Here is a 20,646-nt window from a genome sequence, read left to right on the forward strand (position 1 = left end):
GGTAGGGACTCTGGAATAGGATCTCATAAGGGTGCCTAAGATGATTCACCTACCTCACAGGTTTCGATGCTATTCTCCTCAATGCACTCATCCATCGGGGGAGTCCATCTATGGGTGGGGCATGGCCTTTTTTAGGCTTTAGGTGATAATGGAGGTGAAGCTGCTCTCTCCTGGGAGGATATGGTAGTGGATCTCCTAGGGGTATTCCTTTGGCGCGAATGAATGATACGAAGTTTGACTGGCTGGTGAGAAGGTGATGGTGGGGATGATAGAACCTCTACTGGTTGTAAGGTCTATGAGTCACTCTATATGGTGGTGCATCCTCAACCTAAACCTTCATCTCAACATGATCTGCAGTTTCATCACTGGATGATGAATTTGGATATTGGGAACTATCAGTTGCCCCCTCATCATTCACTCCCTCGGGTGACTCCTCCTCTTCAAAGGGGTTCCTCCTCATCGAATGGCTCCTCCTCCTCGGGCTCCTCCACCTCAAATGACTCCTTTGGAAATATAGATGAAGGTGGAATTGGCATCTATGGATCATAATGGTCAGTTGGATCTAGTGTGCAATGTAATACCAGATCTTCTTCCGTTAAGGGAAGTACCATCCATATACCCATCTTGGCCATCTATCTTACGCAAACCTGCATAAGACATTAAATGGGTTAGATGTTTATGAAAGGAAGCATAGGAATAAATATAATATTTGATTATAGTATATAATAGATAGTATCGGGTCACTTTGACTCTCTCCATATAGGTATGTCGAATACATAACTCTAGACCATCAATCCATCCAGCCTCGAAAGGGAAACTCAAACTAGATGTGGAATCCTCGAGCAGTAGGTCTTAGCCTATTCCTTCAATCCAAGATTCTCAACTAATCGAACTAGTCTACGGATCCATAAATCTTCAAGCATTTAGATTGTCAACTACGATTATAGGTATGGGGTTGTAGCTAGCAACAACATGTGGTAGCGTCAATCCTGTATAGATCTACACATACCTTTAACGATCACCTAATATTAACGATTCTAGGTCCAGGGTAGCTGAATATCAATCAATCGTGGATGAATAATACATCTCATACAACACTTACTTTGTTTAACCTTTTAAGTATGATTATCTTTCTATGTTCTTCTTTCATTAATTTTTCCTTTAATATACTTCTCCTTACTTAACCCTATATATATATATATATATATATATATATATATATATATATATATATATATATCTATCTTTGTTTTCATGTCTTTGATAGGTTATGGTGTAGTCAACTACATTGGCTATCCTTACATTTCTTTTTGATATAGTTTATTCCATAATTATTCTGATACGTATATATATCATACCATATCTATAAAATAATTATTTGGTTCTTGATATTCTTACGATGTTAGGGTAGAGTAACAAGTAAGTACAATGCTTATCCTAAAAAATTTCCAACGTCTTGTCTAGAAACTAGATTATTCTAGGAAATAGGCCAATATAACAACAAGATATTATCTTTTAGTATAATCTTAGGCATTATAACGACTATGTATATTATGATTCTTAAAGCTTAGGCAGGGTAACTACCGGACATAATATTATAATAAAGTTTGTATGCTGTTTCAAAACTATTGATACATTACAAGTAATAATCTAAATCATTAAAATAGTCATATATCATGCATTCCCCCCCCCCCCCCAATAAAACATTTGAAAACAGTAAAAACGGGGCCATGAAACTCACCCTAGAAGCTTGATACTTTGATGTAGAATAGATTCGGGGCTTGGGACTTTGGAGATTGCCTTGGGATGGTGTGGCTTCGACCAGAGAGTGGAGAGAGCTGCTATATAATTGGTGAGTTGATGGAATCTCCTCCAATCGAAGTTAGATTTTTACGAAGCTTATGATGGGTTTTGAGCATAACAAACAATCCTATGTGTGCATGCAACCCTAATATTTGATCTACGTTTTCTCTAATTTAACATACAATATGAACAATAATGTATGAACCCTAGATCTATAGTACACAATCAAAAATACACAATTAGGGTTATAAAACATACCTTTGATTGTTATGTAGTAATAACAATCTTAATCCAAGCCTTATAGAAGCTTAAAGGCAAGCGTCACAATTGTCACACCTCTAATGGCTCACATCTAATACTAGCTTATGAAGAACGATTAAGGATAAGAAGGAGGAAGGTTACAAATTTCGGTTGGTACTCTTCAAGAACAAGTGGCCGAAAATCATAGGGTATCATCCCTATTTATAGTGCAGTCAAGAAACCCTAGATAAGCCCAAATCCAAGATGATCTTAAATTGGGTAACTATCCGCTTTCCTAATTACCCATTAGAGACTATTCTAGAAACCCTAAGGCACTAGAAAAACCGTCCATAGTCTATGGAGGGTTCTAGATTGCCTCTTGCTCAACTTTTGAACAACTACAATTAGTCCCTGCACTTTTAATTAATTCTTTTAATCCCAAAATTAATTCCAATTAATTTCTAATGAAATATTACTATTTCAAATTAATTTATTATTCTCATAATATATTAAAAATATATTTATTTTAATTTATTAATCAAATAAATTAACCTTCTTTCTCCAAAATCATCGTCTCCAGTTGCTAATCTTGAGGGCAACCCAAAAGGAATGTGCTACTATCAATTCAAGTATATACCAATTATACTAATGGGCTTAGAAACCTAATCCAACAGTCTCCCACTTTGATAAGTCTAATAACTATAGTTTCCAGTATATCCTTCAATAATTTATTAGCAAATTATAACTCTCAAAGTTGTTGTTGAACTCTGACCTAGTTAGTTACGTGTCCTAAGATAAGTGATCATATAATCCTCCGTTCTGCAAGATATCGTGTGGACAAATGACATGAAGCAGAATCATTATGATTGTACAAAACTTTGTTTCCTGATTTCCGATTTGTAATGAAAAAGAACTACTAATCGAACACATCAATTTAGTCTTGGTCGGGCCCAACACTATAAGTCAACACCAAATCATCGAGGGGCCCAAGATATCGTTTTTCCCATTAAGGGTAAAAAGAACAGATAAACTTTGACTTATATGCTTGCATTATTTAATCATCAAATCATTCACAACAATACGTTTAATAACATCAAGTAACTCTTCTAGCTATATATCATCGAATGATATATATATATATATATATATATATATATATATATATATATATATAGAGAGAGAGAGAGAGAGAGAGGTAAGTTCAATTGAGAAAATAAAAAAAATTTGAATCGTACCGGCGAAAATGGGAAAGAAATACACATGTGTTTTCCAACAAAACATGTTTCCTTAAACTATGATAATCATTACCTTAATATATATACAAAAATATAGTTTTTTTTTCGTTTTTTTTTTAATTTTTAAGGAGCTATTTTTATCGAAAAATGATTTTAAATATATCAAAATTCATAATTTTTTATTCTTTACAAATAGATATCCATATTGATATAATTTTAAGATAAATTAAAATTTTTATTTTTTTTTATAGTTTCAGCTATCGTTATTCATAAATGAATAGAAATGCATCAGATTTTTAGTTTATTACATTCGTTATTCACTTATGAATAAAAAAATATCTTTAATTGTTTTTTTTACAGTTTAAGTATCTTTTATACTACTTATTCATATATGAATATCAAATTAACTGTAACAAAAATCTGATAATTTTTTTTATTCATATATGAATATAAAATATGACAACAACTAATATGTTTTATTTATATATAAATATAATATATGACGAAAGATAATATAAAAATATATATTTTAAATAACAAAACTTTATTACGTGTTATATTCATATATGAACGATACTTAAACTATAAAAAAAATTAAGCATACATTTTATTAATAAGTGAATATTGAATGTACTGTAATAAAAATCATGTTGATTTTTATTCACATATGAATATTGAGAGCTGAAACTCTAAAACAAAATTTATTTTATCTTAAAACTATATCAATATGGATGTCTATTTATAGAGAATAAAAAATTTTGAATTTTGATATATTTAAAATAATTTTTCGATAAAAATAGCTTTCTAAAAAAAACAAAAAAAAAATATGTTTTTGGGTATATTAAGCTAATGATTAGCATAGTTTAAGGAAATATGTTTTGTTGGAAAATACATGTGTATTCGTTATCCATTTCCGCAGGTACGCCTAAGTGTTATGTGGCAAAATAAATGTGTGGCTGAGAATGATTCCTTCATTCTCAACCTTTTTTTCTCAATTGAACCCTCCACTCTCTCTCTCTCTCTCTCTATATATATATATACACACACACACACACACACACACACTTTTCACACTATCTTGGTATATACCTCTCTCGGGTCTATATAATCAAATGATTTTGTATATATATATATATGTATGTATGTATGTATGTATGTATGTATGTATGTATGTATTTGATAATTATATTTATGATCTCATAATTATCTTATATGTCTAAATCGTCATATATATATATATATATATATATATATATATATATATATATATATATATACCCTAATTATGATTATTTTAACAGAATATTTAGGCAGAATAACTACTAAGCATTGTGTGTATCATAAATCTTGTCTAGCATAACTCCTAGGTACTAAGATTTCTTAGAGATTTGGACATTTTAACATCTAGTTAACACCTACTCCTAATCATTGGGCATTATAACCTTTAGACCTAAGATCGTAGCTTAAAACTAGGCATAATATCTACAATTATACTATCCTAAGGCATCTAGCTTATTATAAAATGATTTGACATTTATAACATAAATATTTTTATAAAACCATTTGATAAACATGTTTCCCCCCCTTAAAACATTTAAAATAGTAAAATAAGGGTCGTGAACTCACTCTAGAGTTTGAAACCGTTGATGTAGTCAAGTTTGGGGGTACGCGTTGTGCATTTCCTATGCGCGACGTGCACTCAAACACCATAGTTGTACATGAAGTTGCCATGTATCACCTCTCTACTTAGCCACGTCACTGACAAGCTGTCCGAATCCAGTGTCAGGTGCGGGGCGCGCGGAGGTCCGCACTTGACGAGCAAGTAATGATTTTTCAAAAATCATAACTTCCTCGTGTGTGCTCCAATCTAGAACCTCTCTATATCTATGTGATGATCTCAACGGATACTAAAACTTTCCTTTTGATTGTTTTAGCTGGTTTTGACTTTCATTTTCGAGCCCAACAGGGGTAAGAATTAATAATTTTATAAAAATTATAACTTATATGGATCCCATTTTCGACAAACTTTTTCCTAAAGTTTATATTTTGAGGAGTACTACAAACTCCTTTTTGCACTTTTAGTCAAAACTCAACCAATCTCTAATTACCCTCTCAATATCTATGTGACGATCTCAACGGATACTAAAACTTTCCTTTTGGTTGTTTTGGCTGGTTTTGAGTTTAATTTTCGAGCCCAAAGGGGGTAAGAATTAATGATTTTATAAAAATTATAACTTACTCATATGGATCCCATTTTCAACAAACTTTTTCCTAAAGTTTATATTTCTAGGAGTACTACGAAACTCTTTTTTTCACTTTAGATAACGCATTAAGTCTTTTATATTTGACGTTGGTCACTTTGCGTAAATATCGTTCGATGCCAAAAGTCGCAGTTGTTACAAATAAATTCAAAATTCGATTTCAAATGCTCCTACAAACTCATTTTATGTAACATGTTTCTTACCAATACGAATATATGTTTCTTCCCTGATCTGATTTCATCTTCTGAAAAGGATCTGTTCCTCGATTTGAATGTGGAAAGAAGAAGAATTAAGTTTCCAATGCGATAAACTTACAATGGTGGTTCTAAAGGAAATTGATGTTATGAAAGTACTTATTTTGGTATTTATTTTTGTAGGTTTAATGATATTGTAATGAGGAATTAGATCAAGTGTTTCATACATTAGTTTTCCCCTACTAATGTTTGAGTGTTTCTGGCCATGTGAAATGACTCTTATGCAATATATACTATTTTTATATTTTGTTGTTTAATTACACTTTAGGTGTTTAGGTTCTTACCCACCTCTATTTTCATCATCTATATTCAAACTCTAAAACTTACACATAATAATAAATAATAGACACACAAAGGAGTCGAAACTCAAAGAAATTCTTAACAAAAACATGACGATAATGTCATATTCCTCATTCCATTCTATTTCAAACAATTTCTCATCAATTTTATATAGTGTTTCATTGTATGGAAAAAAACATTCCATCGACAAATAATGAACATATTCTTTAATATTAAAGAGTACATAATGCTTTATGTCAAGGTATATGTTTGTTTCTTGAGGCATTTCAAGCTAAAAAGTATTCTAAAAGAGGAAACAAGAAATCCAAACTGTAGTAAGCACCCTCACAAAGATTTTGTTAGGTTTTGTATGCATCAAATACACAATAAACTAGGTAGAGGAATAATCGAAACTACGATGTACCTAAGTGTACATGCACCCTAGGATCTATGGTTTCATACTAACTGAATCTACCCTATGAAAACAAAAATACAAAGAAGAAAAACATACCTATTTTTTAGCCCTTGATCTCCATGATTGAGATCTTGTCCTCCATGAAGTTTCTTAGATGAGAGGACCCAAACTAGAATCCCTCTAATAGTATCACACCCAATGAAACCAAAGAGTGGAATAAAAATAATTAGGAGAAGGGTCAATTTCACAAACCCTAAGAGGGTTTGAAATCGTCTTTATAGGAGGAGGAATAAGAGTTGGAGAAACTTCAAGCCAATTTATTTGCATATCTAAAGCCTCTCGACTTTGTCTGACTGTCATACTTGATCAGTGACATTGGCTTATGGAATGGATCGACAAAATTAATTTGATGTCTTTACATTCAAACAACTATCAAATGTAATGGTACTTACTGAGTATGTATCATGTTAGGTTGTATGAATTAGGATCCATACTCGAGGTAAGCTCACCCTTAAAGTCACAAGAGCCTCCAAAAGGACCATCAATGATTTAATTTCAACAAAGATGTCACTAATGAATCTCTTATATTCACGTTGTCTTCTTTGTAATTTAACCAACTGCAATATACTCTAGGTTTGTTAAATCCACTATGGTGTATTATTTGGTACTCTTCCATTCTAATACATCACCATTCAGTAAAAACACAAATTCTGAATGCGAACAAAATCGTGTTTATTAGTGTGGAACTTAGAATCAATGTAACTTTTACAATGATCTCTTCCATACTGTCATTTCCTTTATCCTCCTAGGATACTTTAGAATGTTCTTTATATTGATTCTTTGATTCTTGCTAAATTGATATGATCCAACTTGTCATGCTCAAGTCATATGAGTCATCAAATATGGTACGTGTAATGGAATATATGATCAATCCCATAGCATAAGCATGTGGGACATGACTCATTTCCTTTAGCTTAATAGTAGAACTAATACATTAGCATTACTCAGTTTCATGCCATATCTTATTAAGCATGAAGTCCTTCCTGAGTTCTGTATGTCGAATTTCCTCAAGATTTCATGTACTTTGGCTTAATCCAATGGATCACTTTGATCTATCTCCATAGATCCTTATATTATATACGTGTTTTGTATCTCCTATGTACATCATAGCAAAACGATTCCCATACAAAGCTAAGCTTTTACACTTGCTAAGTTAGAACATAGTTTTCTATAAATCGTACAGTGACAATTTACAACACAATGGTGACTACAGTGCTCCCACTGACATATATATATATATATATATACACACACACACACACACACACACACATATATATATATATATATATATATATATATATATATGGGTCATCTATGTTTCTCTAAATTCAAACTCCTCTACCTTTCTCACTGAAACAAAGATTCCAATTACTTCTACTAGCTTTAACACATGTATGTCTCATCTTTATTTCTCGAAATTCAAACTTCTTGAACTTTCTCAATAAAATAATGATCCAACTTGCGAGATGCTTATTTCGGTCCATAAATGAACTTATCAAGCTTACACATCTTTTACAACCTATCTTGTTTTGATTACGTGTTTGTTCCTATCCATTCTTATCTCTTATTGAAGATCCACTTCAACATACATGGACTGAATCTCGCTTTCCATGTCCTCCTTCCATGTTGTAGACTTTAGGTCCTACCATAGCTTCCGATTGTTGGTATACTCTGATTGCTCCATACATGTGACTCATTTACCTCATTAATATAAAACTATTATATAACTAAGTGTATGACATCCTCTATGATATATATAAGGAAGAGATGGAAATGTGTTAGTTTCCTATATAGCTCTTTCATTCTCGAATTAAATGCTAGGTCCAAATTTAGGTTCTTCATTGGTTTACTCTCGAATCTTATCAAGATCAATGTGGCTCCCACTAGCCCTTTTGGAAATTAGCTCCATCTCTTGGAAGATCGCCCTTCGAGCAACACACACTTTGTTCTCAGAAGGTTTGTTAAACAAATATCCAAAATGCTTGGTGGGTTCTCCAACGAGATAACACATCTCTATTTTAAGTGCTAGATTGTTGAGCGCTTCATGACGACTGTAAGCCTCATAATTGTAGACTTCCATATGTGGTAGTTAGGGCCGAATCCCACTTCACATATCATAAAGTGTTTTATGAACCTTACTAGCAGATACCATACCAAAGGACTTCTTGTAACTCTATTCATGGGACAATCCATGATTTGTTAGCAAACATAGTGTGACTTATCAAGTACAAGATCAATGAATGATTTTTTTCTCTATCCAACTAACACTCTTTGTGGTTGTGTTTTGGGTGAAGATAGCTTGTGAGACTCTTTCACATTTCCTTAGATGATCGATAAAGTTTGGACTGAGATTCTCACTCTGAGTGTCTCATCCTATTGCCCATTTGACTCTTAACTTCACTTTATCAAAGCTCAGAACACTTGAAAGGTTCCAGATTCATGCTCATATGAAGTTGGTCTTACCATGTATCATGGTTAATCTAAATGGTCCATTAGTGAAAATTAATTCCGACAGATATTCACATCACCTAGTGATGTATTCATCATATATCTTGATAAACAAGATTTGCATGTATCATGAGAATTAAGATTAAATGATATCCAAAATCTGATCTAACTGGATACTTGGTAATGTGTTTCTTATTTATGTATCCAAGATCATGATTCCACAATTACACTTCCTCTAAACCTTTGGATGTATTTGAATAAGTACTTATTATGGTCAATTTGAAAGATCCATTAGTTAAACTAATTTCAATAGATATTCACATAATAATACATTTTATTCAAATATTTAAATCAATTCTGAACTATTGTTACTATACTTTCTTCGTAGATTTGATGACTTTTTTTTAAAATGTTATAATGTTCTATATTTAAATAAGTCAGAACTATCTCATGAATCATGATATAAACAATTTCAATAATAAGACCATACACTAAACATATAGGAAAATAGTTGTTTTTTGATCCTATGAATAGTATCAAGGCTCGATATTCACAATCAAATTATCTTCTCCATGGTTTAGTATTCTTACTTCATTTTAGTCACTACACATTCCTGCAAATTTCAGTACACAATCCTTAGTAAAACACTCAAGTATTGGAAGTGATGCTCCAATGGTATTATGAATCTATATATTTGATTGAACACCAAACATGGGAGAACTAGTTATCTTATGATCCTATGAAAAGTAGCAAGGGCTCATGATCCATGATCAAGTTTAACTTAACTTATTCATGTTTCGGTCCTTTCACCTCAAATATATATTTTGTTCAAGAAGGCTTTCTTAGTCCTTTCTTGTTATGGAAATGAATAGTTATTAGAACATATCTTAGAATAGGCCTTCCTTTTGTCATTGGCGTTTGGGCCTCGATTAGGTTTACCAACGCTAATCGCCTTTTAACCCATGGGCAACTGGCTTTCTTGTTCTTGACACTTCTATTCATAATAACATATTTGTGGGAGTATTTCGAAGTTTGAGTTTCAATGATTGTCCATGTTAGTTTCAAAAAGAAACCTCAACATGCTACACAGCTCCTTCATGGGCATTCCAAGTTTTTCATATCAAAAATTAGAATGAACTGATTATATTTACATGTCAGGTAGTTGACTAACCCTAGTCAAGTTTTAACTCAAGGAAATTACATTTTACTTCAATATGCCAGTTTACAACATACACTTGATAACTATTTCTGATAGATTAGAATGCAGTGACTGGATGAACCTCAGGAAGAGCTTTTTTAAAGGCATGATCTTTCCTTTCATTTATGAGAACTATTCCCAAACTATGAATTTGGAAAAGATTGATCATCCTAGTATCTAATCCTTTCAAAGGTTTTAAAGCAGTAGACTTTAGTTGATAAGGTTACAAACATCATTTAATATCAATTTCCATTATAGATTGTTTCATTAATCCTTAGAAAATAATCACCCTAAATAGAATTATTTTAGAAGGCTAGGATCCATATTTGGCTCCATGACGTGTAAATGGATTTCATAAACACGCCATAAAGTTATTTAGGTAGGCAAAGCCCTTTTCCAATTTCGATCACCACAAAATTCCTAGATCTTTAAGACTCATTGACTATCAATGGCATGTTAGTCTTGGATTATGTTCATCTCAAATTCAATGATGGGGTCGCCACAAGTCAATGAACAAATGATTAATCATCCATAAAAAATTGTGTGGTCCTTGACTTAAGTTACGCTTGAGATTCGCGAGTTCCACATCATTCTCTACTTATACTCTCAATTTGATGTGTCGGTTAACCACGCGAGCTCTATCAAGAAGTTATAAACAGAATGTGCAACTTTTATGGATAACATAAGATTCACTTTAAATAGATTTTGAATTAACCATGCAAAATCGCATGATCCCCGACTAAAGTTACAATTAAGATTCATGAGTTCGATACCATTCTCAACTATACTATAGATTGATATGTCGGTTAACCACACGAGCTCCATCAACAGAATATAAAGAGAATGTGCAATTTTCATGGATAATATGATACTCACATTCTATTAATAAAATGGGATTATTTTATACTTGTATTTAGAATACTTTTAGGTTGACCATTATCATTATTAAACCCTTTCGATAACTCCATTCTCAAAATGAACTAGGGCGGTGAGGGTGGTAAGAGCGAAGCATATTAAAAAACCGATCTCATTAGGAATCATAGAGACCTCCTTAAATTCCTACATCGTTAAGGGTGAGCCTAGTCATGCGAGGACACATGTTGTAACTTTCTTATATATATAATACATACAATTCCAATATATATATATATATATATATATATATATATATATATATACACACACACACACACACAAGGGGTAATTTAAAAATCTTTAAATTTAGTTGTCTATTATTAATTCTAATTAATTGTGAGGACGTAATGTAACAATTAATAAATTATGAGGGGTTAACATTTAAATTTATAAATCTCTATTATAAATAATATTACATATTTAAATTCACTAATTAAATAATAAATAAATATTCAAATTCATATCTCTATTAAATAATATTTATTATTTTCCAGATTTAAAAAGCATTTTAAATTTGGTAATTATCCATATCATAAATCTTCAAGTTTGAAAAAAATGGGAAAACCCTAATTCGGGTTGTTCACGTCGTGAGCATAAAGCCCTCACGCCGTGAGCTGCGACAAATGGTTTTTTCAGTTACAAAATTTTCAATCATTCTGCTTTCATTCAACTTCAAACAAGCATTTACAAAAAATATGGATATGTGGTGAATGTAATTATGAACCAATGGTTGTGATACCACTGTTGGGTTTTTTACGCATTAAATACACACTAAACTAGGTAGAAAAAAAAATCAAAACTACAATATATCTAAGTGTACATGCACTCAAGGATCTATGGTTTCATACTAATTACATTTACCCTATGAAAACGAAAATAGAAAGAAGAAAAAACTTACCTCTTATGTAGCCCTTGATCTCCATGCTTGAGATCTCGTCCTCCACGAAGTTGCTTGGATGAAAGGACCCAAACCAGAATCCCTCTAATGGTATCACACCCAATGACACCAAAGAGTGGAATAAAAATAACTATGAGAAGGGACAATTTCAGAAACCCTGAGAAGGTTAGAAATCGTCGCTAGGGGAGGAGGAAAAAGAGTTGGCAAAACTTCAAGCCAAGGTGCAAAGAAGAATGAAATCCCTAACGCCCTATTTATAGCATTGGATGCCTTCCTAGGTTTTGTAATCCTTCCCGTGTGGGATAGGAGACTAACCACAAAATTCACTCATTTTCCCATGTGGGATGGAGTGATTTTCATCCAACTCTAATTCCATAAGGGTTCTGGAACATTCCTGCTTAACTAACTATCAATTAATGAATATTCAACCCTTTAATTGATTAATTTATTAATTAATTCCCAAAATATATTTCCAAATGGTTTCTAATTAATTATTAACCATAATAATTAGTAAACCAATTTTTCTTTTATTTATTCTACTCAATTTGGTTCTTGAGGGCAACCCAAAACGACCATGTTATTATTAGAAATATTACCAATAGTTAATAACCTTGGTTAATATTTCCAACAGATCTTACCACCCATTTTGATTGTATAGTTCATAGGTACTTTAGTAGCATCATTTATGTAACACCCTGTTCTGAATCCTTTCCTAATGTGGGGCGGTGACCCAAAGATCGAGTATCATTAGGCATAGGGACTGTAGGGAAAGAGAGATTTAGACCCATTTGGGTGTGGGCAATGTAATTTAGATTATTCGGGAGTTCGGGTTGTGTTTTGGAGTAAAGGGGTATATTAATAAAGTGTTAGTACAGGATTTTATGGAAACTGGGTTTTAATTTGGGAAGTTTTAAGGCAAGTATGAGCTAGAAGAAGCATAGAACTTCTTGTCACATTTCAATGGATATAGGGATCGTTGGCAATAGACTTATATCGAAGGATTTATGTCCTTCAGAAGATGGTATGGTTTAAGGCTAACCCTAGTACGCGAGGTGTACTAAGGAGAAGGATCGCGACACTTGGAGGAGTACACTAAGCCTAATGGGAGTACCCAAGGCGTACTCCAGTTTCATGAAAACCCTAATTTAGGGTCTTGGAACCTATTTAAGCTCCTTATCTCATCAACAAACCCTAATATCTTGAGTCTCCGTCCCTTTTAAACCCTAGATTCGAACCCTAAGTGCATTTGGTGATTGTTTAAGCTTGAAAGGTGATTTGTGGGTATTTGTGGTGAAGAAGAAGAGGAAAACATGGAGGAATGGCTTGAGCTTGTAGATCAGGGAGTATCTTCTCATTTGCAAGATTTATAAGGTAAAAAGCTTATACCTTGATGATCATTTAGGCTGGATCTATTTTATTTTGTTCTTTTGGAATTTTTGAGTCCTTTGATGTGCATGTGAGCTTTTGATCTACTCCAGAAGTAGTGAATGTTAGATCTAAGCTACAATAAAGTCCCTTGTTCATGAAAATGGAAACTTTATGGAAGATTTTGGTTCATGGAAGAATTAAGTCCCTTATTAAGCTCCATTTTAAGTGTTGAGTCCCATTAAGGCATGTAGGAGAGTAAAGTTGGCAACTTTATTGGTTGAGACCTTGCCTAGGGATCAGATCTACATTTTCGAATTCTTGGCTTAACCCATTGAGAGCTTAATGTTGGTTTTTGGACTTCTGATGAGTATGTTGGGCGTTCATGGGGGTACACTCAGCGTAATGCTGGAGTTATGCATCAACCAGTTATACATCGTGCTTCAAGGCTGAGTACGCGTGCGCACGTCTCGAGTACACAGGGTGTACTCCTCAGTTCAGCTATTATGGGCCTTGTTGGGCCATTGGGCTTTTGATTTTGGGCCATGGTTAGGTTGTGGACTTTCTTGGTATTGGTCCCACGAGAGTTTTTAGGCCCAATTAGGAAGTTGGGCCATATTGGGCTTTGGGTTGCCATTTTGGGCTTTTTGCAATTAGGTTGGGCCTTAGTTATGAGCCAAGTTAGAAGAGGGTAAAATGGTCTTTTACCCTTTAGGAAATTTGTTTATGGTGTGGGCCTCATATTTTGGGTTTCGGAATAATTATAGATTAAGATTTGTATTTATTATTAGTTAGCATGAAGTTATCCGATTCAGCGACCTGAGCAGTCATTTGATTATCAGCGGATTGAGGTGAGTTTCCTCATTGTGTTTAGCGGGTCAAAGGAACCAATTCCAGCCCATGGTTTAGTATGTTATGATTCTACAGGTTTGTGTGAATCTTGCATGTGTTTTGTGATGGAATGCTTATCGGGCAAGGCTTGATGTCGGGTGGGGCTTGATAACAATAGTCTTTGTGATTATCGCATGTGTTTATACAATTATATGTTGATATGTTTATATGTCTATCGGGCGGGGTTCGATGCCTGGCAGGGCCTGATAACTGACAGATCTTTATGTCGGGCGGGGCCCGATGCCGGGAGGGACCCAATGTCGGGCGAGGCCCGACGAGGAGCGGGGGCACAATATGTGATTATTATGTATGGTATGTGGTATTTTGGGGGAAATCACTTAGCTTTGTGCTTACAGTTTTTATGGTTATGATTTCAGGTACTTACGGTTCGAAAGGGAAGGGCCCAGCTTGATCGCAGTGCATCCACCTATGTTTCCAAATTATGATGATTTTGGGATTGGACTCTGGTAGTTGTTTTCTTATAAAGTACTTTTGAATATTTAGAAAAGGATAATGAATGTTGACCTAAACATAATTAATGTTTGGTTGAATTAAAAATGAAATTTTTACCTCATAATTTTCAGGACGTTACAAGTTGGTATCAGAGCCTTGGTTTGAGGGATTTAGGCACACTCTTGTGTATGTCTGAACTCAAACTGAGGGATTGATTATCTTTTGAAAGAAAATGAGTTTCTAAAAAGATTTTGAAAAAGGAATAAATTACAAAAAGGATTTTATAAAGGCAAATGGGGGTGTGATGCATGCAATCAGCCGAGCTCAAGTAAGTGATTCCCATAATACCCAAACATGTGTTTTGTGATTATATGTTATGATAATCGCATGCTAGGATAAGGCTAGGGATACTTTCAGGAATTGCATGATAGATTGGCCTGATATATGATGCCTTGTAGCCTAGGAAGCATTGGATGCGATGCCAGATTGGGAATATGTATTGGTATCAGTAATTGTTAAGTGTATGCTTTAAAAATTGTATATGGTTAGGATCATACAACCCTAGAATGATTGATTTGGCCTTATTTCCTATTCATCTTTTGGTTGTGGTCCTAGGGTAGAGTCTTTTTGTAACGACCCAAAAATCAACGGTAAAAATTTCATCTTTAATGTAACTAAAACATTGATACCATTTATTTTTAAACATTTAAAATCATCATTAAGTAAAACATTTATCAGAGTTCATCCCAAAATCATTCATTGCGGAAATCATAGGTGTGTGCACTGCAATCAATCCGAGCTCTTCGTTTCCAAATCAATGATACCTGAAACCAAAACTGTAAACCGTAACCACAAGCTCAGTGAGTCCTCCAGAGCAATTGGGTCCCATACCATGATCCTTAATCCATGCATGGGGGTAAAATGACTATTCTACCCCTGGCCCAGAACATCTGACTCCTGACAGCCCACTAAGGCCCGAAGACCCAAAGTCCACTGCTTGGCCCAACCCAAGGCCCAAAACACTACAAGCCCAAAATTGATGAGTATGCGGGGCGTACTTCTATGTACTATAAGCGTACTGACTGAAGGTGGTGTATGTTGCGCGTACCTGCAAGTACGCCCAACGTACTCCTCTGTTAAGATACTTTTCCATTAAGTGCTTAATACTCGGGATTTCAACATCAAACTTCAGATCTAAGTCCATTAAGACATCTTAAGGCATAAAGTTGGCAACTTTATGCCTTTGCATGCTTCATATGCTCCCAACAACCCATTAAGACCTTTCCAAGGGTCTTGAACCATGCATGAGGTTAGAATACTCATCAAGATTGCATTTTTATGAAGTAGATGGACCAAAGGACCTCAAATCTACTCTTTATAATCTCTGGAGTTGTTTAACTCCCAAGAGATAGTCCATAATCTCATAAAAAACACCAAACAAGCCCTAACCAAGATCTCAAGCTAAAAGTTAACAAGGTAGCAAATTTATACCTTCTGAGACTTGGAAATGAGCTGGAGAACCTAGATCCAAAAGCTCTTCCCTGATTAGTGAGACTCCAAGATGATCACTCATCTTCAAGAACACTAAGATGCACTCCAAGGTGGCTTTGCAAGCTCACACTCTCATAATCAGGGTTAGGGTTTCGAAGAGGGGTTAAAGGATGAGAAGGAGGCTGGCCCTAGAGGGTGTAATGTTCTTTATATAGTGTTACACCCTAAAAATTAGGGTTTAGTAACTCTGAGCGTACGTTGGGCGTACTCCTCATACGTTGGGCGTACATATCCAATCACTCGCGACCATTTACTCCATCTACGATGGGCGTACTCTTGTGTTGGCAACCTTGCATGAATGGGATCTTCTTGTCACTAATTTCCATTAAGGGCTAGTGTTGACAATAATTTCAAAGTATCATAACTTCTTCATTCTAAGTTTGTTTCCAACAAACTTTATATCCACGAAAAGGTGGCAGGAAGCCCTACGCTCCTATCGACACCTCCAAGCCAAAAACTTTCCTGATAAAACCCGGGACCCATTAAAGACCAAATCGCCCCTACCTTTTGGCTTCCAAGACCCCAACTGAGTACTTTCAAACAGGGTGTTACACTTTTATTCGATGGTCTATTTGATCTTGTACTATGCACAATTTTCTTGCAAAAGTCAACCGGCCAAGATAGTGGAAATTGCTAGCATGAGTTGTAGTATGTGAGTTTGAATGCTCTTTGGTTATTCTATGGATTGGAGTGCAAATGCACGAATGTTTCTTGCTTTGATCTTTTTGGAACTCTTAAATGATGTGAGTTAGCTATTAAGTGAACATGTTAAGTTGCATGTGACAAAGGTTGAATAATCTCAGAGTGATGGATTTGACCCTATTGCACAGCTCTCGTTTAAGTCTAACCGATGTAGGGATGGGTCTTTTACTCGAAGGATTATCTAAGCTTTGTTGCATGTGATTGTACTCATGAAGTAGTTAACAGACATTATGGGGAGTTCTTTCGCAGTTGATGGTAGGGTGAGGTCGGAAACCTAGGAAAGCCTAGGAAGTGCTTCAATGGCTTTAGTTGCGTTGTTTAACGAGCATTTTAAGTATGAAGGTGACTTAGAGGATTCAAGATGATTCTTGAGGAAAGTATGGATAGGTGTGGAAGGTAGTATTGGTCCCGTACTACTATAAGCACAAGATCCATACTTGAGTCGAGGAGAGTCACAGAGAGTCTAGGAAGCCTGTTGGGTAAGGATTCATGATTCCGATCTGATCATTTGCATGGTTGTTTTAGAATGATGATGATCACTCAGGAAGGAGGTTCGGGCTTAGGTGCAGGTATTAAGTCGATTGATGAGCAGATGCGGGAGTTCATCTTGTCGGAGATTACTCATGGTTTTTTGGGGAAGACTCCAATGAACTTTGGTACGGTCAAGGAGGGGATTTTGGAACTCTTGGATGATCTTCTCGGGGCTTTTTGGATCGAGACTTCAGCAGGATAGTTGGGGGCCCATTAGGAGCTCAAGGCGTGTGGAGCTCTAGAATCCTTCAGGAATGAGGATCCTACTATTAGCTCTTGTCGTGAGGGATCGAAGGTGGGTTATGCATCATGCCTTCCGGGAGATCGATCCCATGGTTGGATTGCCATAGATGTTTCTTGAGCTTTACGCAAGGAGTTACCTAACATCATTGGCCGTGTCACTAATACATTGGTCTCGAGGTTTGAGGGTCAGATCTTGGTTGTTTAGGCGGTTGATGGGGCGGTCGAGGTGACTCAGGATCAGGAGATTGGTTTGGAGAGACAAGTGGGGAAGAGGAAGCGGACTCATGGTTAGAATTGGCTAACAACATCTAAACAGATAGATGTTTCCATGTCTAGCGTTAGAGGCCCCCTCACAGTGTTTATACGAAGGATGAAGGAGCACATGAGCATGTTCGCAACAAGTCTAAATGTAGCAGGTACGGATAGAAGGGTCATCTCCACCAAGATTGCACCCTGGAGGTAGAATTGTGTCATCGTTTTCATCAACCTCTCCATATCAGGGTGAATCCCCCATGCTTAGTGGTTGGGGCAGCTTGGGTTCCATCGCAGGTGCTTCGGCAGGAAGGGGAAGCCAGGGTTTCATCAGATGCTATTGCAGGTAGTTATCTTTTGCCTTCTTCTTGATTATTATCAATATTTATATTGCTTTGGAATCTTGTTGAGTATGGGTAAGCATTATATTTGGTTTAGTTCTCTGTTATTGCTTGGGTTATATCATCAAGACATGTTATACGCCAATTACATGCCAAGATTCATTTGTGGGTCGTATCTTGTTGAGCGAGATTTCAATTTGTTCGGTTGTTGCTTCGGTTCTTCGATGGGGTCAACTCAGGGGTATCATTTGGAAGGTTTATGGTCGGATTAGCTGGTTAGTTCTCCAATGAAGTCAGAGTTCAATTGTGATAGCCTTTGTTCAGGTAAGAACGACAGTCGTCTATGGCAGTCCCTTTGGGTCCAATCTCTAAGGTTGTTAGGCGAGGAGCAGTAGCAAGAAGATGAAGGTGGAAACTGCATGAGTTGTTTGGTCACTGGAAGTGCCAATGGAATTTTATGATCGCAAGGGTTATGGCCTTTGGGAAGTGATCGCGATTATCGAACATGATCAGATTTCGGGGAGTATTCATATGGATTTCAAGAGTTGTGCGATCATCGAGATTGGCTAGTAATGGAACGTTAGTATTGGTAAGCACAGGTCATCAGTGGTTCGAGTTATAAGAAGGTAAGATGAGTTGGTAATCCATCAAATTTTGTGGGTTGGGAGAGTTTTGATGAATCCAAGCGGGGGAGAATCGTTCAGAATTTCGGGAGCTGAACAGGTGTGAAACTAGGGTGAGTGTCACATCCCAGTCGGGAAGGAAGTCGACTCAAGTGGTCGTCTAGATTGATGTTGTGTAAGTTGGGAGTTCAGGAAACTTCCAACAACTGGTTGGCGTCTTTTCGTGATGTGCATCAGGCATGTGGATGGATTCAGGTGTAGGTTGTGTTAGAGCCTCGCTGTCTGTTCTTGTTTAATGAAGGCTTTGGGGTTCAAAGCATGACCTAAACACCTTATTGGGATTCATTTGGATGCGGGTTCGACTTAGGATGCTTGGGGTTGGTATGGTAGAGGTGTGGTAAGACCATGGGCAGTGATCATGGCGGGATAGACGTGTCGTAAGACTGCGGGGTGGTCATAGCATTCGTTGGATAGGCAAATAGTATGGAAATGTTGTAAGTTTGTGAGGGGATCGTAGCATTCACCAGATTGAGGTAGGACTTCATTGGGATAGTTATGAGTGTAAAGGATGATCAACGCATGCCTTTGGCAAGGCGGAAAGTGGGGTCAGAAAACATCTCTCTATTGTGGGAAGAGGACCATTGGGGTCCGAGGCGAGGTTGGGCCTGCGTATCTCTCGATGGGGTGAGACCCATGAGCATGGTCCGTTCTTTGGTATAGACTGGATATGACCCGTGGGCGGGGTCCGTGTGATTATGGTAATGCATGTGAGACCTGGTAGAGATTGGTTGGGTTAAGGAATTTGATTATGGTTTTAGTAGAATGATTATATGGCTAAGGAGTGGCATAGTGTGGTGCATAGGCTAGGGTATCCTTATCATTTGGACTCTCAGGAACCTGTTGGTTGAACCAGGTGTACGACTGGTAGTCTCAATGCTGGATTGGGGATTTTTATATCCTAATTTAGTGAATGGATGCAGTGAATAAAAAAATCAGGTGAAATGCAAGTGTAAATTCTTAGATCTCCGTTTATGAATTATGTACCGAGTTGGCTTTTGTTCGAGACTCGCCTTGGGAGTTGATGATATATATATATATATATATATATATATATATATATATATATATATATATATATATATATATGAAAGATTACCTCAGAAGGTTCTGGATTAAAGAACCTATATGTCAGGTGATTAGTTGAAAGATTCAGGGCCAAAAGGATGTTTTTAGTTTTGATGATAGAAAAAGACTCTTGGGATTGTGTTTCAGATTGGTTCCACCTATGTGGAGGTTAGGTAAGCTATGGGATTTCAGAATTTTAGCAGTATCGTGTTGGATCGACAGTTTTGCGATTAGTTTTTTGTTCAATACTAGAGGGTCTTGTTCGGAATGCTGGTTCCTAAGAGGTAGTAAGGAGTGATTTGGAGGACGAAATCTAATTTAAGTGGGGGAAAGTTGTAACACCCTGTTCCAAATCGTTTCTAAATACGGGGTGGTGACCCAAAGCTCGGGTATCATCAGGCTTAGGTCCTTTGGGGAAAGATAGATTTAGACCCATTTAGGTGTGGGTAATGTAATTTAGATGATTCGGGAGTTCAGGTTGTGTTTTAGAGTAAAGGGGTATATTGGTACAGTGTCAATATGTGCTTTTATGGAAATTGTATTTTAGTTCGGGAAGTTTT

Source organism: Lactuca serriola, chromosome 2, assembly GCF_051521515.1.
Source record: "Lactuca serriola cultivar US96UC23 chromosome 2, Lser_US96UC23_V15, whole genome shotgun sequence".
NCBI classification, from domain to species: domain Eukaryota; kingdom Viridiplantae; phylum Streptophyta; class Magnoliopsida; order Asterales; family Asteraceae; genus Lactuca; species Lactuca serriola.